A 22,969-nucleotide genomic window follows, 5' to 3' on the forward strand; every position below is an offset into this window, starting at 1 on the left:
CATCACAATCACGTGGGATTTAAGCCTGGGCTGCAGGGCTGATTCAACATTTTCAAATCAATCAATGGGATATACCATGCTAGTTAAAAAAAAAAAAAAAAAAAAAAAGGTGGGGGGTAAGAATCATATGATCCTATCAACAGAAGCAGAAAAAGCACTTCACAAAATAGAACATCCTTTCTTGATAAAAATCCTCAAGAAAGTAGGGATAGAAGGAATATACCTCAACATCATAAAGGTCATATATTAAAGACTCTCAACTAATATCATCCTCAATGGGGAAAAACTGAGGGCTTTCCCCTGAAGGTCAGAAACATGAAAGAGATGTCCACTCTCACCAATGTTGTTCAACATAGTTGAGGCTAGAATCCCTAGCCTCAGCAATCAGACAACAAAAATAAAATGCACACAAATTGGCAAGGAAAAAGTCAGGCTTTCACTCTTCACAGATTACGTGACATTCTATGTGGAAAACCCAAAAGATTCCCCCCAAATACTGCTAGAACTGACACATTAATTCATCAAAGGCACAGAATATAACACCAACCTAAAGGAAGTGGTTGCATTTCTATACACCAATAATGAAGCGTCAGAAATCAAGGAATGGTCCCATTTTTACAATTACACCAAAAACCTTAAGATACCTAGGAATAGGGGCACCTGGGTGGCTCAGATGGCTAACCAACCAACTTGGGCTCAGGTCATGATCTCATGGTTAGTGAGTTAAAGCCCCACACTGGGCTCTGTGCTGACGGTTGAGAGCCTGGATCTTGCTTGAGATTCTGGATTCTGTGTCTCCTTTTCTCTCTGTTCTTCCTCCACTTGCCCCCGCCTCAAAACTAAACATTAAAAATTTTCTTTAAAAATTAAGACACCTAGGAATAAACCTAATCAAAGAAGTAGAAGAGCTGTATCCTGAAACTAGAGAAAGCTTATGAAACAAATTGAAAAAGACATAAAGAAATGGAAAAATATTCCATGCTCATAGACCAGAAGAACAAATTACTGCTAAAATGTTGATACTACCCAAAGCAATTTACACATTCAATGCGATCCCTATCAAAATAACACCAGCATTCTTCACAGAGCTAGAACAACAATCCTAAAATATAAGGGCACTTACGACTCTGTAATCATCAAGACAGTAGGTACTGGCACAAAAACAGACACACAGATCAATGGAACAGAATACAGAACCCAGAGATGGACCCACAAACATATGAGCAACTGGTCTTCAACAAAGCAGGAAAGAATATCCAGCTGGAAAAAAGACAGTCTTTCCAGCAAATGGGTTGCGAAATTTTCAAAAATGAAATTGACCACTATTGCACCATAAGCGAAAATAAATTCAAAATCAATGTAAGATCTAAATGTCAAACAGGCAATCATCAAAATGCTAGAGGAGAGAACAGGCAGCAACTTCATTGACGTCAGCCACAGCAAATTCTTACCAGACGTGTTTCCAGAGGCAAGGAAAACAAAAGCAAAAATGAACTACTGGGACGATAGTTCCCTCTGCAACTGAAAGGCAACTGAGAGAATGAGAGACTATATTTAGAAATCACATATTGGATAAAGGGTTAGTATCTAAAATCTATGTACAATTTACCAAACTCAACACCCAAAAAAACAAATAATCCAGTGAAGAAATGGGCAAAAGACATCGAGAGACACTTTTCCAAAGAAGACATACATAAGGTTCACAGACACATGAAAAGATGCTCAACATCACTCATCATTGGGGTAATATAAATAAAAACCACAATAAGGTACCACCTCATACCTGTCAGGTATGCAGACAAAGGGGAACCCTTTTGCACTGCTGGTAGAAATGCAAACTGGTGCAGCCACGCTGGAAAACAATATGGAGCTCCCTCAAAAAAATAAAAACTAGAGCTAACCTATGACCCAAGACTGCACTAAATATTTATTCAAAGGACATAAAAATGCTGATTCAAAGGGGCACATGAACCCCATGTTTATAGCAGCACTATCAACAATAACCAATTTATAGAAAGAGCCAAATGTACACTGACTGACAAATGGATAAAGAAGATATGGTGTAGATATACAATGGAATATTACTCAACCAAAAAGAATGAAATCTTGCCATTTGCCATTATACTAAGTGAAATACGTCAGTCAGAGAAAAACAAATATATGATTTTATTCATGTAGAATTTAAGAAACATAAAAAATGAACATAGTAGAAGGGAAGGAAAAATAAGATAAAAACAAAGAGAGGCAAACCGTAAGAGACTCTTAAATACAAAGAACAAACAGAGTTGCTGGAGGGGAGGTGGGTGAGGGAATAGGCTAAATGGCTGATGGTCATTAAGGTGGGTGAGGAAATAGGCTAAATGGGTGATGACCATCCCTTGTTGGGATGAGCACTGGGTGTCATATATAAGTCATGAATCTCTGGTTCTACTCCTAAAACCAGTACTACACCTGTATACTAACTTGAATTTAAATTTAAAAAAAATGATAAAACAAATTTTAAAAAATAACCTAATCCACTACGTCCAACAGCAACAAAAGATTGGGGAAATGGGGAGTCATTCAAGTCTCCATTTAAAACATGAGCTGCTGGGGGTGCCTTGGTGGCTCAGTGGGTTAAGCGTCCGACTTCGGCTCAGGTCATGATCTCATAATTCGTGGATTAGAGCCCTGCATCAGGCTCTGTGCTGACAGCTAGCTCAGAGTCTGGAGCCTGTTTCAGATTCTGTGTCTCCCTCTCTCTCTGACCCTCCCCTGCTCGCGCTGTCTCTCTCTCAGAAATAAATAAAAAAAATTTAAAACTTTTTTTAAAAAACGAGCTGGTGGCTTAGTCAAAAGTCTCAGGAGTGTCAAAAGTCTCAGGAAATCAGAATCTTCTGGCCAAGTCCTACAGAGAGCCAAGGCCACAGAACTACAAAGACTAACCCCGAGTGGAACTACCATGCTCATCAGGAGACAATGGAATTCTTAGCCATTAAAAGGAGATCTTGAGTACCTGAATCTGTCTGAAATGATAATTACATAGCAACCCATCAGTCTGATAGGGGTGGGGAATACATTCAAATAAAAACCAAAAGCAAAGTAAAATACATTAATCAATAATATCTTCTAAGAGGAAAAGCCACTCCTGAAAAGGAAGATTTACTTAATGCCATGTATGAACATCTTTCCTATGTAGAACATATGCAATGGCGCCAATATGTCTTCTTGTGACCTGATTCCAGAAAGTCTACTTGGACTTAGAAACAGTGAAGAAATCCTCAGACATCTAGAAAAGGATTGGACTGTTTTGCCCACTGTCAAGTCATGATTGCCAAGTTCTATATGAAGGGATTTCATAGCAGTCTTGGAGCCCCTAAAAATGAAGTGTGACCATTTTGTGTCATGGTAATGACAGTGACCCCAAGTGAGACAAATGCACTGATGTTTAAAATGTCCTTGTGTTTTCCCGCTAGTAAAAGGGACATGTGCTGAGTTGATCAAGCTTCACCTTCTCTAGAATTCAAGTCAAGTCTCTTCCAGCCACAGACCAATTAATTCCATACTCTACTTCTAACACCAAAATTCTGAACAGAAGGACAGAAAAGTTATGTACTCAATTTACCTCCATTCAATATCCTCGATCATCCCTATCTTGCTATTTAGGATCTCATTAGTGCTGACGTGAATGATGTTGACTTTTCTTTCTTTGGTTTATTACCTGAGTAATTGAAGAACCTAATCTCTTGACATGAAAGAGAAGCATAAGTAAAATACTGTTTAAAAAACAAAACATCACATTGCTGACAACATGCAAAGTGGTTTTACCTGCTTTAAAGCTGCTGTGCCGAGCCTGACAGTATTCCCTGCCAGGGCTGCAGACTCGCCCAGCTGTAATGAGGGTCCCACACTCACAGTCCCCCTGCCCTGGGTGAGCAAAGCACCGCAGTTCTCCTCTCCTCTCCGATCCTCCTACCTGCTGTGTCGGCTAATAGGCAATATTTAGTAACACATATGGGACAGATTTCTTCTAGGGCCATTTTTAAAATTCTAACCAGGGAAAAACCCCAAAAATCTCTCAACCAAATGAATCATTTGGGCTATTTGCTGCATTCCAGGGACTGGTTTTTATTTTTAAAAACACTTTCATGAAACAGGACTTTGGGTCTTTTAACCAAGCAAAACCAATCTAGGTACTTCTCTTCATTTTTACTCTCACTTGGCTATTGTGGGCCTCAAGAGTTATTTTCTGCAGGAAGAGGTGTTCTGCCCTCTGTCTGGAGGAGACAGAACAGTGAAGTTCATAGAAGTCCTGAGGGCTCAGACTCAGGATGTCTTGAATCACAGTTATTCAAAGGATACTAAGTGGGCACATGACTTGATGGCCTAGGACTTTAAAATTTCAAGAAAGCTAACCCAACACAACATTTCTCTCCTTCTCATCTGTGATGACTTTTATATGTAGTGACCTTTGGTAGCACAAAGGTCCTGTATAGAAAGTTTCTTATTAATATACAAATACCCTGGGGGTGGGGGGAGGTTCACTATGTAGTGCTCTTGTGCAAATTAGAAAAAGATACCCTTCCTCCAAACCCATCTCAGGACTTGGGTTAGACAAGTATGAGCTGGATTTCAGCCTCCCAGCACCCACTGGTGTGGCATCTCACTGATGCTGAAAAGTACTTGGGTATTTTAGCAGCACTAGGACATTTATTCTCCCATTCAGTGATCACCCATCTGGGGAATGACTATGGGTAAGGTGCTGGCTCTGTGGAAAACGGCAGGTTACTTTAGAAAAGGTTCCTCATTCTGAGCGAATGAATGTAATGAGCCTTGGTGCAGAAGGTGCTAAGATAAAACGAGCCTGGTGCAAAAGAATATTCTGGCTTCAATGGAGTATAGGACAGTCATGGGTGACTGAGCTTATAAGAGCGCTTGCAGGCCTAGTCAATAAAAGACCGTAAGTGAAAGCAGTTTTAGAGAAAAGAATACTTTGCCAACACTTAACTTTGAGGACGAAGACTTGGTGACGGTCACCAGGACAAATTGGTGTGTGTCAATGATAGAGGAAATCTGGAGGCCAAAAGCCAGTTAGGAATTTGATAGAGTATATTGTTGCCTAAACATTCACCAGCACCAACCGAGGTAATATTATATACTCTTAATCCTGGCTATATATACTGAGGCCTGGCTATAAGATTTACTCTAAACAATAAAATAGGACTAAGAAGAATAAGTGCCACTTCCAAGTAAAATTTTGAGAGTCATTGTATGATTCCATAATAAGCTCCCTTACCTTATCTTTGCCACAATATCCCTTATTAGGGCTGCTCCTTCAGTCTGGGTCCTGGAGTGACAATAATATGCAACAGAGCTATAATCAACTTATAATGAGCAAGCACCAGGATCAAAATATACTTTTTTTTTTGTAAGCTACTAAATTGTATGGATCACTTGTTAGTGCAGCATAACTTACCCTAAGTTCACAGACATGGAAAGTTAACACCTGAAAAGGTGAAAGCTGTAAGGTCTTAGACTAGATGAGCACAAGCAGTATTATACAAGAAAGAACAGATACAACAGTAACAAATACAACAACAGACCATCATCTAGCATTCATTTAGTATATGTGCATCCAGCATTATGTTAACCACATCTCAGTCCTCAGAGAGCTAGAATTCAAACATTTACCTGTTTAATAGTGCAGTACATGCTCTCACCCATTTTTTCCAACAACCAATAATCAATTGGTGATTGTATGTCCATGTAGGTTAACTCATCAGGCCTGGGTTGCTCAAACTCTGCACATTCTCAAAAAAGACTTATCTTCAGAACTGGCCCTTGGCTGGCTCAAGCCCAAGCACGCTTTGCCTGGTGAGTGCTAGATCACTGAGTCCTTGGGCCATGCATTACCAGTTTGATCAAATAACTTACGCTAACAATGTGATTTTTGGTGAATGACTGTTTTCTCCCTGCAGATCTGGAGTCTGAGTAGATGAGGGGAGTCATGCTAGCACTCTGTGTCTACATAAATGAACCCCCTTAAGAACCCTGGACATGAAGTCTCAGGCAGGCTTCCTTACTTGTCAATACTTTGCATGTGTTGTCACACATCATTACTCAGAGAAATTAGTGTATCCATGAAACTTCACTGGGACCAAACTTTTATAAGGTTAAATCAAGTTTCTCCTCGTCTTCACCTATGAGTATTTCCCTTTTCTCATTTTAATCTTTATCTTTTCACTGCAATTAACCATGACCATGAGTTTGACAGTTGTTCTAGGTCCCATGAGTCCTTTTAGCATGCCAGCAAGCCAGCAAGCCTGAAGGTAGTCTAGGAAAGTTGTGACCTAAGAACCTAAGACAGGTGAGTGTCAAAAAAGGCCCTCAATTTTCAAGTCTGGGTGGCTCAAAAAATGGTTGTTCAAGAACTGCATTGGGAAATGCAGGACAAATTGGTGAGAAGGGGTTGCAGCAGCAGCAAAGAAGGCAGCTGAGAAGCCAAGTAGAGGAATGAGGGTAAGGTTGGTGGTTAACTTACTGTATTTGACTTATGTATCCAGGTAGGCATGTGCAATGGGAAATGTATAACTGGAGTCTATGCCGGAAGCTCAGCTTGGATACATAAGTTAATGGCTGAAATCATGAAAATGAATGAGAGTACCATGGAAAAGAGTAAAGAAACAGCAAGGAATTGAATGCAAACTGTGGAGGATGTATCATGGCTGCCAGTGAGAAGGGAGATGACTTATACCTACTTACCGAGTTATCATAAAGCACGGTCTGTATAATTTTATGCACATTTTCATTAATCCAATATACCAAAGGCTTTATCTCAGAAAAACACTGCTAAAGAGTTTTTGTCGATATATAAATAGCATTTAATAATCAGCAGTATTGATTTTCTCATAGAGTCTTCATTTTCAAGTACGCTTAAAATCTTACCTCAAGAGCAAAGCATTCACAAATGACTATGATAACCATCAATACTTCTAAATGAACTGGGGCAAAGGGAAGCCCCGGTCATTCCTAATACTTGTTATAGGTTTATTTATGTTGTTAGCCAAGCCAAAACTGAGGTCAAAACAGAAAAATTTCTCTGCCGCATTCTCCTCAAACATCAAACAGAGCTAGATGCCAAGAGCATCAACTCCACTTCTGGAGTTTTCCATTGTGCTTCTAGGTTTTTTTCTATACAAGAATGGATTTGGAATCACTTCAGAGGTTCCTCTGAACAATGTTGCAATGAAAGTCAGAGTTTCTACTTGACTTTCCCACATTTTACCTGAAGAGACAGCTCCCCCCTCCCACGTATATATGCCCCCATGTACTTCTTACTGAGGCATCAGAAAATACTGCATCTGCCTTAAATGTTCTTTTTTGGTACATCTAACCTTTCATACTAGAAAATAATATGATTCTACTTTTAGAAGAGCAATGTAAATTGGTTCTAAGGCCTCATACTTGACAGTGAACACTGGGGAAACCTAACTCAGGGCTAGAGCCAGTCTTGCCCCACCATACCACTGACCATGGAGAATTCCACTCCATGAACTTAGACTCATCCAAAGTGCAACATTCAAACCAGTGTCTCAAAGGCTCCCCCATGTGTGCACATGAAAAATAACTCATCAGAGGAAAAATTCATTGGAATAAGTACAGAAGAATAGGGATCAACTTTCAGATCTCAAAAATGTGCAAAGATACAAGAAAATACCACATTATACAATTATTATTTACACATGTGTCATGTTTAAAACCGAAAAAGAATAATTAAGTGGGTTGATTTTATGTGATTGTAGCATCGGCAAATGAAATACATGCATAAGAACTGATTTTTTTAATAACAAAGTGAAAAAAGGGCAAAAAAACCCAAAAAATACTTGGATGTGTTCCAACTATAAGTACACACAGAAAGAAAAGATAAGCCATCTGAATGTAACATAAACAAGTGATTTAAATACTTCAGCCTAAGAAAGGAATTACATGAAAATAAACCAAAACATTTGTTGTACTTTCCAGAAAGCATTTGCATAATGGAAATGTTTTCAGATTTCCCTTTTTTGCCAACTTATCTTTCTCCCTTATGGAAAAACCTACTATAGCTAAGACTGCTGTGTTAAACAGCAACTTTCAAGCAAAAGGTAGGCTTCCAGAGGGGCGCCTGGGTGGCTCAGTCAGTTAAGCGTCCGACTTCGGCTCAGGTCATGATCTCGCGGTTAGTGGGCTCCAGCCCGTCGTTGGGCTCTGTGCTGACAGCCAGCTCAGAGCCAGGAGCCTGTTTCAGATTCTGTATCTCCCTCTCTCTCTGACCCTCCCCTGCTCACGCTCTCTCTCTCTCAGAAATTTAAATAAAAAAAAAAAAAGTAGGCTTCTGGAATATTAAAACCAAGCAAACATGTTTTTTCCAAGCTCCATCTTTTACAGATGAAGAAAGTGAACTCAGAGAAATGAGCAACTTGTCTAAGCTCAGACAATTAACAGAAAAGCTGAGAGCAGACCCCTAAATCATCTGCTTTCTAGTTTAATCATTATTCCTTTACACCATGCTATCATCCAATTTTTAATAATACTAACAAATGATAAATAAAAAATACAGTAACAAATAATTCTTCTACTACTAAAAGGTACTAAGCCCTTACTCTATGCCAGCCGTATTTTGAAGTACATTGCATAAATTAACTCATTGGGTACTAAGAAGAATTCTCTGAGGTTCTATTACTATCTACATCTTACAGATGAGGAAACTGAGGCACAAGGAAGTACCTCCCCCCAAGATCTGAGAGATTAAGTGGTAGAGCCCCTATAAAGGCTATCCAAGCAGTCTAACTCCAGAGATCAAATTCTTTTTTTAAAGTTTTTATTTACTGGAGAGAGAGAGGAAGGGAGAATGAGTAGGGGAGGGGAAGAGAGAGAAAGGGGCAGGAGGATCCGAAGCAGGCTCTGTGCTGACAGCAGAAAGCCTGATGTGGGGCTCAAATTCACAAACCTTGAAATCAGGACCTGAGCCAAAGTCAGCCGCTTAAACGACTGAGCCACCCAGACTCCCCCAGAGATCAAATTCTTCTTAATCACAGGTAACTAAGTAGGATGCAGAAAGTAAAGTTTTTATTCAAAATGCAAAGGGGCATCAGCTATAGGATCATACCTTACTCTTAAGGCAACATAAAATTAAAAGCTGTGATAATGAAAACAGAGGATCAACTTAAAAGGAATAAATAACAACCACCTCAAAAGCAAAATCCTTACCCAGTTAGAACAAACCCGAATCATTTTAAGTATCCAATTTCATGCAAGTCATCTAAATAGAAGGCTGCATTCTTCAGTATACCAACTGAAATCATGCTCATCTATAATTAGAAATTATTCTTATCTATTCATTAAGGCAATCTCTCTTGAGGGCAACTCCTGCTGAGCCCATTTGCCACACAATAAAACCAGATTTCCTAATGTCTAGATGTGCTAGGGTGGGGTGGGGGGTATGCTCTCCTTCCTCTTCAACTGATCCAAATTGATACAAACTTCATAAAGATAGCAGTAGCTGTCCAGTTTCCACATTCAATGGTCAAGTCTCACCTTGTCAAACTTCTCAGTTGTTTTGTCCTCCTCCAGGCTTCTATGACATCACTCCTCTGGCCCTTGTCTCGTCTTTCACTGCTCTTTGGCAGATTCCTCCTCCTAAATTTGCTTGGTTTTTTTCCTATTCTTTTAAATGTTTTTATTTATCTCTGAGAGAGAGACAGCGTGAGCAGGGGAAGGTCAGAGAGAGAGGGAGACACAGAATCTGAAGCAGGCTCCAGGCTCTGAGCCTGGCTGTCAGCACAGAGCCCGACGCGGCGCTCAAACCCACAAATTGTGAGATCATGACCTGAGCCGAAGTCAGACACTTAACCGACTGAGCCACTCGGGCGCCCCTGAATTTGCTTGTTAAACGCTGGTATTCCCAGAGTTTGGGACTTGCTGGATTACTCCCTCACCTACCACTCCCGCCAACAGCTTCTCTCTTACCTAGCGGCTGATGCCTGGCTTCCAGATTGTGGTCTCCAAGCTAGTTCTCTACTCCAAGCTTCACAATTTCCATGGTAGTACCGCAAATTCAACGTTATCAAATCCAAAACCCTTATATTTCACCAAAAATCTTATTTCCAATTCCCATCTTCTTAGCTTTGTTTAAGAGGTTCTCCTCATCTTTAAGCCCAAACCTTGAATCACCCCAGATTCCTTGCCTCTCTTTCAGGACACATCCAGCTAGATTGAAATTTCTATGAGTCGTACTTTCCAAACTGCTCTTGACTCTTTCCTTCTCACTTCCATTCTCATGAAAACCATCTTAACATCCACCATCATCAACCTGTCTCTCCTCATGCCAAAAAAAAAAAAAAAAGAAAAAGAAAAAAGAAAAAAGAAAAAAAAAAGAAAAGAAAAGAAAGAAAAGAAAAAGAAAAAAACTAAAACTAAAACAACCCTAAAACCTCTATTAGTTTGGGTTCCACTGGGTCTGGAAGGACGGCAGGCCTGGGAAGGAAGTCAATGCTAGTGTGTTAAGGATCAGATAACGTCTGTGGGCAACCACAGTTGTGGCGCCCTGGGGACCACCGGGAGACTACAGAGCATGCTGTCTATTTGTCCCACCCCAGGAGCAAAGGAGGAGAGACATTTATCCATCAGTGTTTGAGGGCTGCTCCCAAGGGGGTTCATTCACCCCTGGCTCTTCCGGTCTCCTGCTTACGGTCTTGCAAACCGGTAGTGCTGAGACTTGCAGCTAACCACTGTCCTGTCAGGAATGCTGGCTGCTGGCAGAACATGACAGGGGCAGTGGCAGCACCCGCCTCAAGTCCTTGCAAGGCTCCCCAGGGTTTAGAAAAAACCCAGTTGTCCCTGCACAGCCCTCAACATGTTCCATGATCTGTTCCCTACCTGCTTCTTTTATCATTTCCCAGACTTCCTGCACTAACACTCCTGGGCTCTGGTCTCACCAACCTACCAGGGGGCCCCAGGACACTAATGCTATTGCCGCCTGTTTTGCACTTACTCTTCCCTCCTCTAAGAATATCCACTCCTTCCCCCCAACTCTATTCCCATTGACATGGAATACCCCAACTTTCTGAGAAGACACAGATTGCAGATCTCCCCATCCCAAGACCCCAAGCTTTCCTTCAATCCTCCCGCATAGGAGTTACCAGTCCATGTGACTAGACCAGCCTGCCAGGGTTTGAACTCCTGACCATCAAGGACTTTGCACGATTGAACTCTGTCTTCCCAGAGCCTGACAGAAAAAGGAGTAACAACAGAAAGACACCAAGTAATTCCTGGCAAGCCTATGTATCGTATAGAATACATAGTGTAAGTTTCCAATTGATAAGACAAAGAAAAGAAAGAAAACTGGGTGGGGTGGAGGGAGAGCAATTCTCTCTAGTGCATCCTTTCCTTAAAAAAAAAAAACAAAAAACAAAAACCACCACCAAAATGCTAATAAGGGATGTTATTCCTTACATGTGGGCTATACGTCAATTTGGTTCACTCTGTCTCAGCTTTCTTAGCTATATGCCTTTTTATTGGCACAGATTCCTTTAAAGGGAATATAAGGCTTAAGACACCCTGATAGGAAACCCCTGAGAATATATCCTCTACATAGCTACTCAGGGATATTTTGGAACATGACAACTTCTCACACTCAGGCCCTTTCATGTGCCTGACAGCCAGGTACCCTTAGATCCCCCTAGAAAGGTGAAACAAGCAATGTAATTACCCTCCTAAGACCTGCTTTACAGACCCCTCAAGGTCACCTGCATTTGTCCCCAGCTGAGCCGTCCCTGCAGGGGATTTCTGCCAGGTTCAATGCTGATGGGCAGAAAGCTAATGCAGTGTGGGATGGGGGGTGGGGGTGGGGGTAGCCCTGCCCATCAACTTTCCACGGATTGGTCAAAAGCAACTTGTTAACTTGCAAATATACCGAACCCTGAATAATGATTCAATTCTGATTCTAGTGCCTTTTTTTTTTTTAAGACAGGATGAAAAGGAAAAAGGGGTAGTGAACTATTTCTAGAGGCCATTTAGTCCAGCCAAAATTGATGTTAAAACTAACCATACTGTAGATATCTTTGATCTGGGATCCTGTGACACAGTTTGTGCAGGGCAACTGCTGTTTGAAATTCTAGGATTCATTGATCACTTTCACCATGTCTGATGGAAACTAAATTGCCTTCAATCCATGCAGACGTGATTTCTGCTTTTCCTCTATTCCTCTCCGTTGTTAAATTTTCACAACAGGAAGGAAAAGCAATCACAGTAGATATCCTCTGTTGAAGGTTTTAATATTGGGGGTTGCCTTCCATCACCTGTGTTTTGGGTTTTGCCCTAACCAACACTGACTGGGATTCTTTAATAGGAGATGATAGCAATCTACGAATACAATAACAATGCAATTTGTGGCACCAGAAAGCAAAGAAGGAATTCTGTAATGCCTTACACCCCAGGCAAGTCTGCTGTTTATGTTTATTTCATATTTTCAGACCCACTGCAGGCAGCCAAGGAGTTGCTACTCAAAACCTTTCACTGACCTCATAAAAAACAATGTAAATAGACTTCTTGCCCAATGACGCCAATGCAAAAACCAGTCTCTATGTGTTTTTATATTTGGGGAAATTTTTGTGTACATTGTTTCCAATTCCTTGTGCAGATGAGCAAAGTTTTGCTTTGGTGTAAACTGATACCAATCTTTGCAAGTTTCTGCTTCTCCTGGTTCCTCTTCACTGACTACAAAACAAAGGATAACAAAGTGAAAAGGTAAGGGGGGGCGGGGCGCAGGAGGGAGAACACTGTACTGAACGCCCCTTTTCATTTCTACACTCCGTGTTACTCTCCTTCCCTGGCATCCATATCCCAGAGTTGTTTCATGGGCAAAACCTTGCTCTCAAAGGTTTGAGGTGTATAATAAAGCAATCCCCGTGGTTAACAACAGGTAACAATTTCAACGAATATCCATTTAGTACTCTAAGAGCAACTTATGACTTTGCTAAGTTTGTTCATTTCATTGTGTTTTAATCTCAACATTCCTCTGAAGAAAGGAAGGACAGGATTTTAATTCACATTTTATCATCCAAGAAATTGCAATACATAGGTTTTGTATTTCATTCACAAATAGACTGCAAGTCTGTGAGAGGGTAAAAAAACAAACAAACCACAAGTCGTGGGGCACATGGGTGGCTCAGTCAGTTAAGCGTTTGACTTCGGCTCAGGTCATGATCTCTCATGGTTCGTGGGTTCAAGCCCAACATCAGGCTCTGTGCTGACAGCTCAGAGCCTGGAGACTGCTTCAGATTCTGTGTCTCCCTTTCTCTCTGACCCTCCTCTGCTCACACGCTCATGCTCTCTCTCTCTCTCAGAAATAAATTTTAAAAACATTTAAAAAAGAAAAAAAACACAAATCTTTTTAGGAGGAAACCCAGTGTCCTTCCCTTATCCTTCCTAGTATTACTGCAAATTCCACTTTACAACAAAGAATGGTAGAAAGAGACTAGTGTCTCAGAGATTCTCCATCAGGGGTCTATATGTTTATGGATGAATGTCTAAGATACTGAGGATTCTGTATGCAAAAAGTTGAAATATGTGCATTTTTCTGAGGATAGAGTCAATAACTCCAAATGGTTAAGAATGATTTAATCGTTCTTATGGTTTGAATGGTTTATATTATATACACTTGAAATAACAAACGAATTATATATGAGACCTGACATTTCTCCTTCCTCTCACCTAAAATGTACCTTACTGCCATTATCCATGTACAACCATTTCTCAAAAGGTAAGTGCTTGAAGTAACAATAATCATTTGTTTTCTCATAGATCATTTTCAGCAGGGCTCAGCAGGCATAGCTCATGTCTGCTCCATGTGACATCAGCTGGGTCATTCAACTAGGACTCAATGACTTATTTCCAAGATGGCTCTCACACATGCTGGAAGCTGGTTCCTCTCCACATGGGCCCTTTTGTGGGGTAGGTTTAGCTTCCTCAGAGCATGGTTGCTGGGTTCCAAGAGGGAGCATCTTAAGAAACAAAAAGTGGAAACTACCAATATGTGAAAGCCCGCACCCAAAAACTGACACAATGTCACACCTGCCATATTGTGTTGGTCAACCAGTTACGAGGTTCAAGGGGAGAAGGCACAGACTCCACTTCTTGATGAGATGATGAGAAGAGTATCAAAGGATTTTGAGGTCATGTTTTAAAACTGTCATGCACCTCCCAGAAGCTCTTTCCTTCCTGTGGTTTGCTATGTTACCATTCTTTCTTTTATAGATCTTTCCTGTGTGAGAAACCAAGCTCTGCTATTTTCTCTACTTCCCACCGCCCAGGATAAGTTGGTAGGTAATCCAACCGACTATGTCTAATGGCCCTACTCCTCCGTGGTGACACCTGCCTCCTTCTTAGCTGCAGGTGTTGAACCTTCACAAAACTTCCTCCCCCTCCAATGCAAGAATTTCATCAGGCATTCTGTGTAGGCTGCTCATTTAAAGAAATCCTGAACAAAAACTTAGAGGAATAGTGACTGTCCATTCTGCCTGAAAAGAGAAATAAAAGTTACTTTGGGGGAATCATACTAGATACGAACTATGTGGAGGGAGATCAAGAGACTGACCTCTTCCAGTATCATTCCATCAACTGACGATTAGGCCTTGAGCAACCCACTTCTGTTTGTTTCCAGACGCTAGTCAACCACACTACTCTCAGAAAGAAGGAAGTTATTCAAATTTCAAATTAAATGTCAACCAGTACTTACGTTATTTCCTTCACTTTCCCCATTCTCTTTATTAATTGAAGTGACTGATCTGTAACATTGGTTATCATCGCTGAAAAATTCTCTGGTACTATCTGCCTTGGGCTCCCTCAGGCGGACACTTGGAATTAGCCTATTTCTCTGAGCAGAGGTGCTCACAAAAAGACCACCAGCTGAAGAGAAGAGGTTCCAACCTCCCCTGAGGTGTCTATAGAAGATTTGAAGTTTTGAGTGTAGTCTCACCTACTCATTATCCTCCATTGGTAACATCCATGAATCCCCTGCCTTCAAAAGCTTTGCATTCTCTTTGCTCCAGACAATCATCACCCAGAAAACCACAGGGATTGTTTCCTTTTTCCTGACGTAAGTCTTCAGGTCTTTGTTTACATATCATCTCTTCTGTGAAGCTGCCCTACAAGCTTTATCCACAGTTTATAGGCTTTATACATATACACACATATACACATACACACACACACACACACACACACCACTTCCCATCACTTTTCTCTGTACTTTCCTTATTGCTATATAATATATGATATATTGTACGTATTCACTGCCTGCCTCCCCTTCTGTAATGACATCTTCATAAAGGCAGGGTGTTTTTTTTTTTTTTATGTCTTAATTACCGCGAGACCTAAAAGAGTACTAAACATCAAGGATGTGTGCAGTGAATATCAATCAATAATTGAATCAGCTAGTGATCAAAACTATAACTGTGCCCACATGGTGAGGACAGAAGGTTCCTTGTCACACAGTCTGCACTGAACGCACAGAGCTATAGGCCTGGCTATAGCGGCACCCCATCTTTATCAGCTTCCTACTCCTGCAACAAATTATGACTCATTTGAGGCATACAACAATAAAAATTTATTATCTTACACTTTTGTGGGTCATAAGTCAAACACAGGTCTCAATGCTAAAGTAAGGTGCTGGCAGGGGACTGTTGCTTTCTGGAGGTTTTAGGGCAAGATTTATTTTCTTGTCTTTCTCAGCTTCCGGAGGTCATCACATCCCCTAACTTGTGATCCCTTCCTCCATTTTCAAAATCGGCACTTTCACATCGCTCTACTCTTTCTTAGTCATATTTCCTTCTTTTTCTCTGTTTCCTCCATAAGGATTACACTGGACACACTCAGTAATCCAAGTTAATGTCCCTATTTCAAGGTCATCTATTAACAATCTTAAATCCATCTGCAACTCTATGATCTGTAAGCTAATATATTCACAGATCCAATGGATGAGGACATGGAGCTCCTCAGGGGGCCATTATTCTTCCCACCACATGTTTCTCTAGAATGATGAAAGAAAAGGTAAGTCCTTTCCTATCAGTCTAATATTTGGGATGTTTCTATTCCAGATCTATACTTCATCTGGGGGGTTGGTGTAGCACAGACCTCCCAAGACTTAAAGACAGAAGATGTGCATTCAAGACCCTTCCTGAAACAGCTGCTCTTATAACCTGGTATGATCAACTCCATCACCATCATTGAGGCCCTGTTTTCTCAACAGAAAAAGTGGACTTAACAAAACCTACTGACAGGGCTGTTACAAAAAGTAAATGCAGTAACATTTATAAAAGTTCTACAAACGTCAAAATCCATACGATGTGAGGAATCATTATCGTGGTAGAGATCTCTAACAACAGCAATATTCTGAGTTTGTATTGAAGATGGTTTTCATCATTTGGCTCCTTGAAGGAAATGACCTAAATTATCACTTGCATAACCTTGGACAAATCAGAACTAATACTGACAATGCCACCCATAGTTCTAGTCCTGTCTTACCATTACCTCATTCATGAGGACAAGATTGTGCAAACAAACTAATTATGAGCAATGAATTTCGTTTTTCCTGTTTGAAAATTTATATATTTTTCTTCAAAAAGTAACACCAGGAAGCAGATGATCCTCACCTTTATCTAATCTAAGAAGCAATCACTGTAGTTATTTGTCTATTTCCTTCTAGGCTCCTTAGGAGCAGAAACGTGTCTCACACTTTTTTCTGACTCTGAAGAGCACAACTTTGCCTGGTAGGGAGATGCCCAAAGAATATTTGTGAAATTAATACATGAATGATTAACTAATTGGTTAATTAGAGACCCACATGAGAAATATGTCCATGCTGCTCACCTATAGCTTATACATCTTTTCATTTGCCAGTCCCTTGTTTATTCTACTCTGAGGTTCTAGACATCAGAGGTTCTAAACACATGGGGAAAATGGCCTTTGCATGGCCTCTGGGAAGTCATCACAATCCTCTTTAAATCAGTTTCTTTGAAAGGAGAGCACCAACCTCCAATTCATGCTCCCAAGCACCACTGTCATGATGAAATAGTTCTTCCTAAAGTTCCCCTAACAAGGGTACAACAGGGAAGATTCTGAACTTCAAGTAAAACCATTGAAGATCTGCAACATTTTTAAATGGGTACTTCCCCTAAGGTAGTTTTAACTACTGCTTTTATGAAGTCAGGGAAGGATTCATAGAGGTTATGAAGTGCTCTTAGCAGACAAAGATCTGTTGATGAACCTCCTGGCTTCTGATGGGCCTCGCCCCAAGGAGGGCTCATATCTCAGGGGTCAGTGGATGACACCATCAGGTATGTTCCAGTAAATCAAGGGCTTAGACAAATCCCAGAACCTGCTTCTGTCGAACTCAAGCTATAACTAATTTAAACCTCCACAGGGTAGATGCTTCATGCATTGGAACAACTTCCTAGGAAGACAGTGGGAGCTGGGCCCCTGATGACTCCATACTGCCTGATTCGCAGAGAGGAGAAGGCTTTACTAAACTGAGTCTCCAAGCATTGCCTATCTGTGCTCAACACTTGAGAGCGAGGAGGGGGGGAGGGTGTAGTTCCATTTACTTTCCCTTCAAGCTGGGACTCTGAAGAAAAAAGACTTGTGTGTTGCCCACTGCAATTAGAAAAAAATGCTAACTGGAGTAAGAAGTTAAAAGAATAAGCTATGTTTGTACTGAACTTCCCTTGAAATACTCTTGGACTTAGAATATAAAGAGAAAGAGGACCTAACAATGTGAATGTATGCTGGCAACAGAAAATTCCAACTCAACAAGTCCATAATCATTTTTGCCAAACTCACAACAAATACCTATGGATTTCCTGAAATCTATTACTGGAGTGGCAACATTTCAAAACATTTCCTCTCTAGGAACTCAAGTACAGTAATGAATGACTACTACATTTTTCTTTACAAACTTATCAGAGATTCTGACATAAAAAAAATTATTTAGCAGCAAAATATTAATTGAAGTCTATTAGATTTCCAGGCTACCTTAGTCTGAAAAGCATGAGGCTCTTAATTGAACTCTATTGGGAAATTGACTCAGACGTGGAAAAAGAGAACTCAATAAAAATTTCCCTGAGAGGGTTATTACCTACATGTTTTCTTAAATTTTCTAAATCTGTATTTTCAACTGATACATTTTAGTGCAGTTTATGAGCTAAATAGAATTTTAATTAGCAAAAGGTGAAATGCATTTCAGTCATCCAAATTTTTATTCAATCTTATTTACATTAATTCCAATCTGTGTTCCTCCCAATTTTTGAGTAAAGTCCACCTTTGCAAACATGGATTTCCTTTAATTTTAATGCAACGGCTCTAAAACACACACACACACACACACACACACACACACACACACACACGGAATAGTTTGGCATGAAATCTAACTTTTCCTATCACAGATTGTTAACTGGTTTCAAAAATTAAAAAAAAAAAAGAAGAAGAAGAAAGAACAACACACTTTAAATGACAGTAGCAGCTCTTTCCTCTTCCTGTAAAATTTTCTCTTCATACCTTAGATTTTTATCCCTAGGGATAATGCTCATTATTATTTTAAAATTAATTAGGAATTGTGTTTTTATGAAGAACTTGAAATTCTTTGGAGATTTATTATGTTAAAAAGAAAATGTATACATGTTTCCCAGAGCGGGTTATGTTTCAATTACCTACAGATCTCCCAGAATTTTCTAAATCCTTGTGTATTTTCAACTAAAATAACATCCTGTTTTCTTCAGTATTAAGAACTAAATTGACCTCTAATCAACAAAATTAAGCTTCATCAGCCAGATTTTCATTTTATCTTGTTTATATGAATTCCCATCTGTGGTCCCCTAAATTTCCCTTAGTAAACTCAGATAACCACTAGGCACAAATGAAGTCAATATCTCTAGTCATCAGCGACGAAATTTCAAATCCTTAAGTTGTCTTATCTGTTTGCACATATTTAAGATCTATCTTTGAAAGTGGAACAGCAGCAAGGTCATTACGTTAGCAGACCCCATGAATCTGCATGAATATGCACAGATCTCGGATTTTCTATACTCTGCTTTGAAGTAAACATTTGGTTGAAAGCAAAAGCCAATTCACCAAACCAAAGAATTCTTGCAGAGGAATATCAACTCTCTCACATCTTTACCTTGAAGGCTATACTAATCCTTCTAAATCAACCCACAATAACACAGATTTTCTTCAAAGGGCTCCACCCCCAGACCTATCCCAGCCACTGCCAAGGTACAACGCAATTCTAAACCAAACCCTGTGCAAGAAGAGATTTCAAGTTCCTGGCAAATTCCCACCTTAGTTATCAGAATAGCTGTACCAACAGAAAGCTGAGAGCCTCCCTCTGACGAATAACTTGTTGAAAACCAATCAACCACAGACAGCTGATTATTCCAAAGTGCTTTTAAAATGCAAGGTATTTGTTAAGTTTTGGAAATTTGACTTCTACTATGTAAGATGGCCCATTCCACAACAATGCCTTCATAATTAGATCTATTTATTTTGACAGTCCATAGCTCCTGATAAAAGGCCATCTGCAGAATTTTCAAATTAAGGATTTTTGCTACAAAGAACATTATTATTCACAACGTGAAATACTGAGGCTTGAAAGGGAAGTGTAATCAAAGACCACAACATAAAGTTCCATTATCTCAGTGTCTGGTTTTGCCTCTGCTTTCTCAATTTAAAGAGGAAGAATGAGAATTAAATGTACTAAGTAGCGAGGCATAAAGGATGGAGGAATGGAATTGCTGAGTTCAACTGCAAATGTCTCCAGAGCAAAAACTGTGCCTTTTCTTTCTCTTTCTTTTCCATCTACAAAACATAGTACATCATCTACACTATGTCCTATTCATACAGGGTGTCAAGATTAAGATGGGAGAAAAAGCAAACAAGCAAAACTCCTCTTCAAAACCCTCCCACAGTCTGCCTCAGCATCCATCAACACTACCTGAATGTCCATTTGACGAGCAGGGGTCCCTTCCCAGTATTACTTTCTCCAAGTCTGCTCCTGACTACTGCCACGGCCACCATGTAGAGTAGTACAGGTTACTACACAAAGGTACCCAACGGAAGGGGCCAACTAAGAGCTTAAACTTACTCCATAGTTATCAAGAGACTCAGCTACTAGTGCCCAGTTGGAAAGGTTTCCTATTTGTCCACTGCTTTGCAAATACCAGAGGGATCTTGCCATCACCAAGGAAATTATTCAGCATATTGGCTAAATTAAGTCAAGGAAAGTAGTCAGAGTAGCCGTGAGAGCAGTCAAAGTGTCTGCCTCATTTACAAGCCTGTTACTAGCTAGACAGACCACCCAACTTCCACCTCGGTCTCATCAGTTCATTTCCAGACAGGTCTTCACTTTCATCAATTCATTTCCAGACAGGTCTTCACTTTCAACAACACCGAGTGTCTGGCACTATGCCATCTAGAGCATGACTATCCTCAGCTCAGGTAACCACCCCTTGTCTGAATTCTTTACAAAGTCACTTCCCCATAGAATCAGTTGCTAAGGGGAACCTTGACAGCCCCTAGGACCCACATACTCCCAAATGCAGGAATTCCCTCTACAACATCCTGTTAAGTCAACCAGTGTACACCTGAACACTTCTAACAAGCAAGAACTCTTCCAAAAGACACCCCTTCCGGCTTTAAGAAAATCAGCCTTTTCCCTTTTCTCCTTTTCCTGGAATAGAATCATTAACCATTTATTCAGTGCTGAATAAACTAAAGGTCAAGTTCACAGGGCTGAATGAGGATCTGCCCCAAGGTCAGATTGCAGCACCCTATTTGTATTCACTAAGCCCTACTTCTGCATGTTTAAGTATCTCTGTCTCTTCAAATTACAACAAGGTGTACATCCCCAAAGTGAAATTTTAGGCCCCTGAAATTCCATGATTTGGTTATTTATATTAGTGAAAGAGAAAAAAGAGTAAGTTTAAGCAATATTTAAACTTCACTTAAATAATTACTATTTCCTTCTATCTGATCTATCCTAGACCTATTTAATAGCTATATTCTGAAAAAAGTAGCTTCACTTCTCCATTTCCAAGTTCTTGGGGTTGGAGTATGAGAGGTCAGGGGATGACAGAGGGATCAGCACAATATTAGCTTTGGGTACTGCTTAAGAAACTTCAAGAAAGCAACAATGTAAAATAATTTTGAATGTTATCTCTTAATCTTTTCTTCTCCTATTTGATTAATAAATGGTTTAAAAGGAAAAAAAAAGAAAAGAAGCCAGCAGGAAGAAAAATTAAAGGCCCAAAAGAATGCCTTTGGGTAAAATGAATTCACCATACATTGTCCAATCATGCCTTTCCAGCATCTGAACTCCTTTCTATGTTTAGTGAATTACTCACCACATAGTTCTTTGAGGCATACAAAGCTACTTCCATTGGCGTGGTTAAAATAGGCAAATTCCTGCTTTTTCAGCTCCTCTGCCAACTCTATGGTACAGATCATAAGCTTGACACGAGTGTTGAGACACACGCATCCTAGGACTTCAGATGAGGGACCAGTGAATCAGGGAACAGGGAGCTTCCACTCTGGTGACTGTGACAGTGGCTCTCAGTTGTCAAGACGGAACATCAGCAGCGCCAGAACCAGCAGTGGGCACACGAGCCCCCATGCTGTGTCCAGCAGGGGCAGCAGGGATGGCTCACCAAGCTGGCTCCACAGTAGGACTCTGATGGCAGTTCTGGCTTCTCTTTGTTCCCACCCATATTCCAAGCCTAGCACCTGAAATTTTTCAGAGATTCTACCAGATGCCTGTTATCTTTCAGAAAATTTCTGTTACATTTAAGTCAGCTTCAACCACTTGCTTTCGAGAATCCTAAGGGATAGATTATGTAAAAGGACATATGTGTGCTGCATCACAACAACTGCAATGTCATCAGGCTGTATTATGAGCTGCCACCAAATCCCTACCAGCATGTGAGACTTAACCTAGCCTTGGACATGAAAAATCATAAGGATGACCAACTCTCTCAGGTTTTTAAAAAAAAATTTTTCATGGTTAGATTTTATTTTGAGAGACAGAGTATGAGTAGGGTAGCGGCAGAGAGAGAGGGAGACATAGAATCTGAAGCAGGCTCCAGGCTGTCAGCACAGAGCCCGATGTGGGGCTCAAACCCACAAACTGTGAGATCATGACCTGAGCCAAAGTCAGACACTTATCTGGCTGAGCCACCCAGGTGCCCCTCTCATGTTTTTTTCATTATTACATCAGGCAATTACCAGTCTCAGAATCTCAGAGAATAGGAAAGCAGAAATAGATGAGACTGTAGTTCATAAGTGTTTCATGGTTTCCCACTATATTTAACTGTAAATTCTTAACAAATCCCAGGTCTATTTAACAATACATAAATTCCTGTCCTAACATCCTGCTATAAAGTATATTAGTTTAAAGAATTAAAAGTGAGGCTTCGACAGTATTGGGTGTGGAGGGGTGAACTATTGAATACACCAATTCTTTATTTCAGAGTATATCAGGGCAACATCAGCAAAACATAGGATATGGGAGCAAAGCCTTCTAAGCTATTTTAGAAGACAACGGAAAAACTGTTATGGTGTACCAAGGATTTCATTATACAAAAGCTATGCTTTAAATAGAGGAAAACTGTTTAACAAACCATTGTATGTAGTAAAACTACCAAGGAAAGCAAAGATAGGATAAACACAAATTTCAGAAGAGTGGTTCAGAGGAAGAAAAAGCAAAATGAGAAGGGCTTATCTTCCATAAGTGAGCAGGGGATACACAGTTCATTTCATTATTAGGCTTTAAAATACTTGGAAATACTAAATAATTCATAATGAAAAATCTAAAGACACAAAGGACAAATAATGATAAAACTACGAGAGACCCTGTTACAAGAACAGCTTTCTTCAGTCTGCTTAACTGTGGAAGCCCCAA

This window comes from Hyaena hyaena, unplaced genomic scaffold, assembly GCF_003009895.1.
Source record: "Hyaena hyaena isolate Hyena2069 unplaced genomic scaffold, ASM300989v1 scaffold_232, whole genome shotgun sequence".
NCBI classification, from domain to species: domain Eukaryota; kingdom Metazoa; phylum Chordata; class Mammalia; order Carnivora; family Hyaenidae; genus Hyaena; species Hyaena hyaena.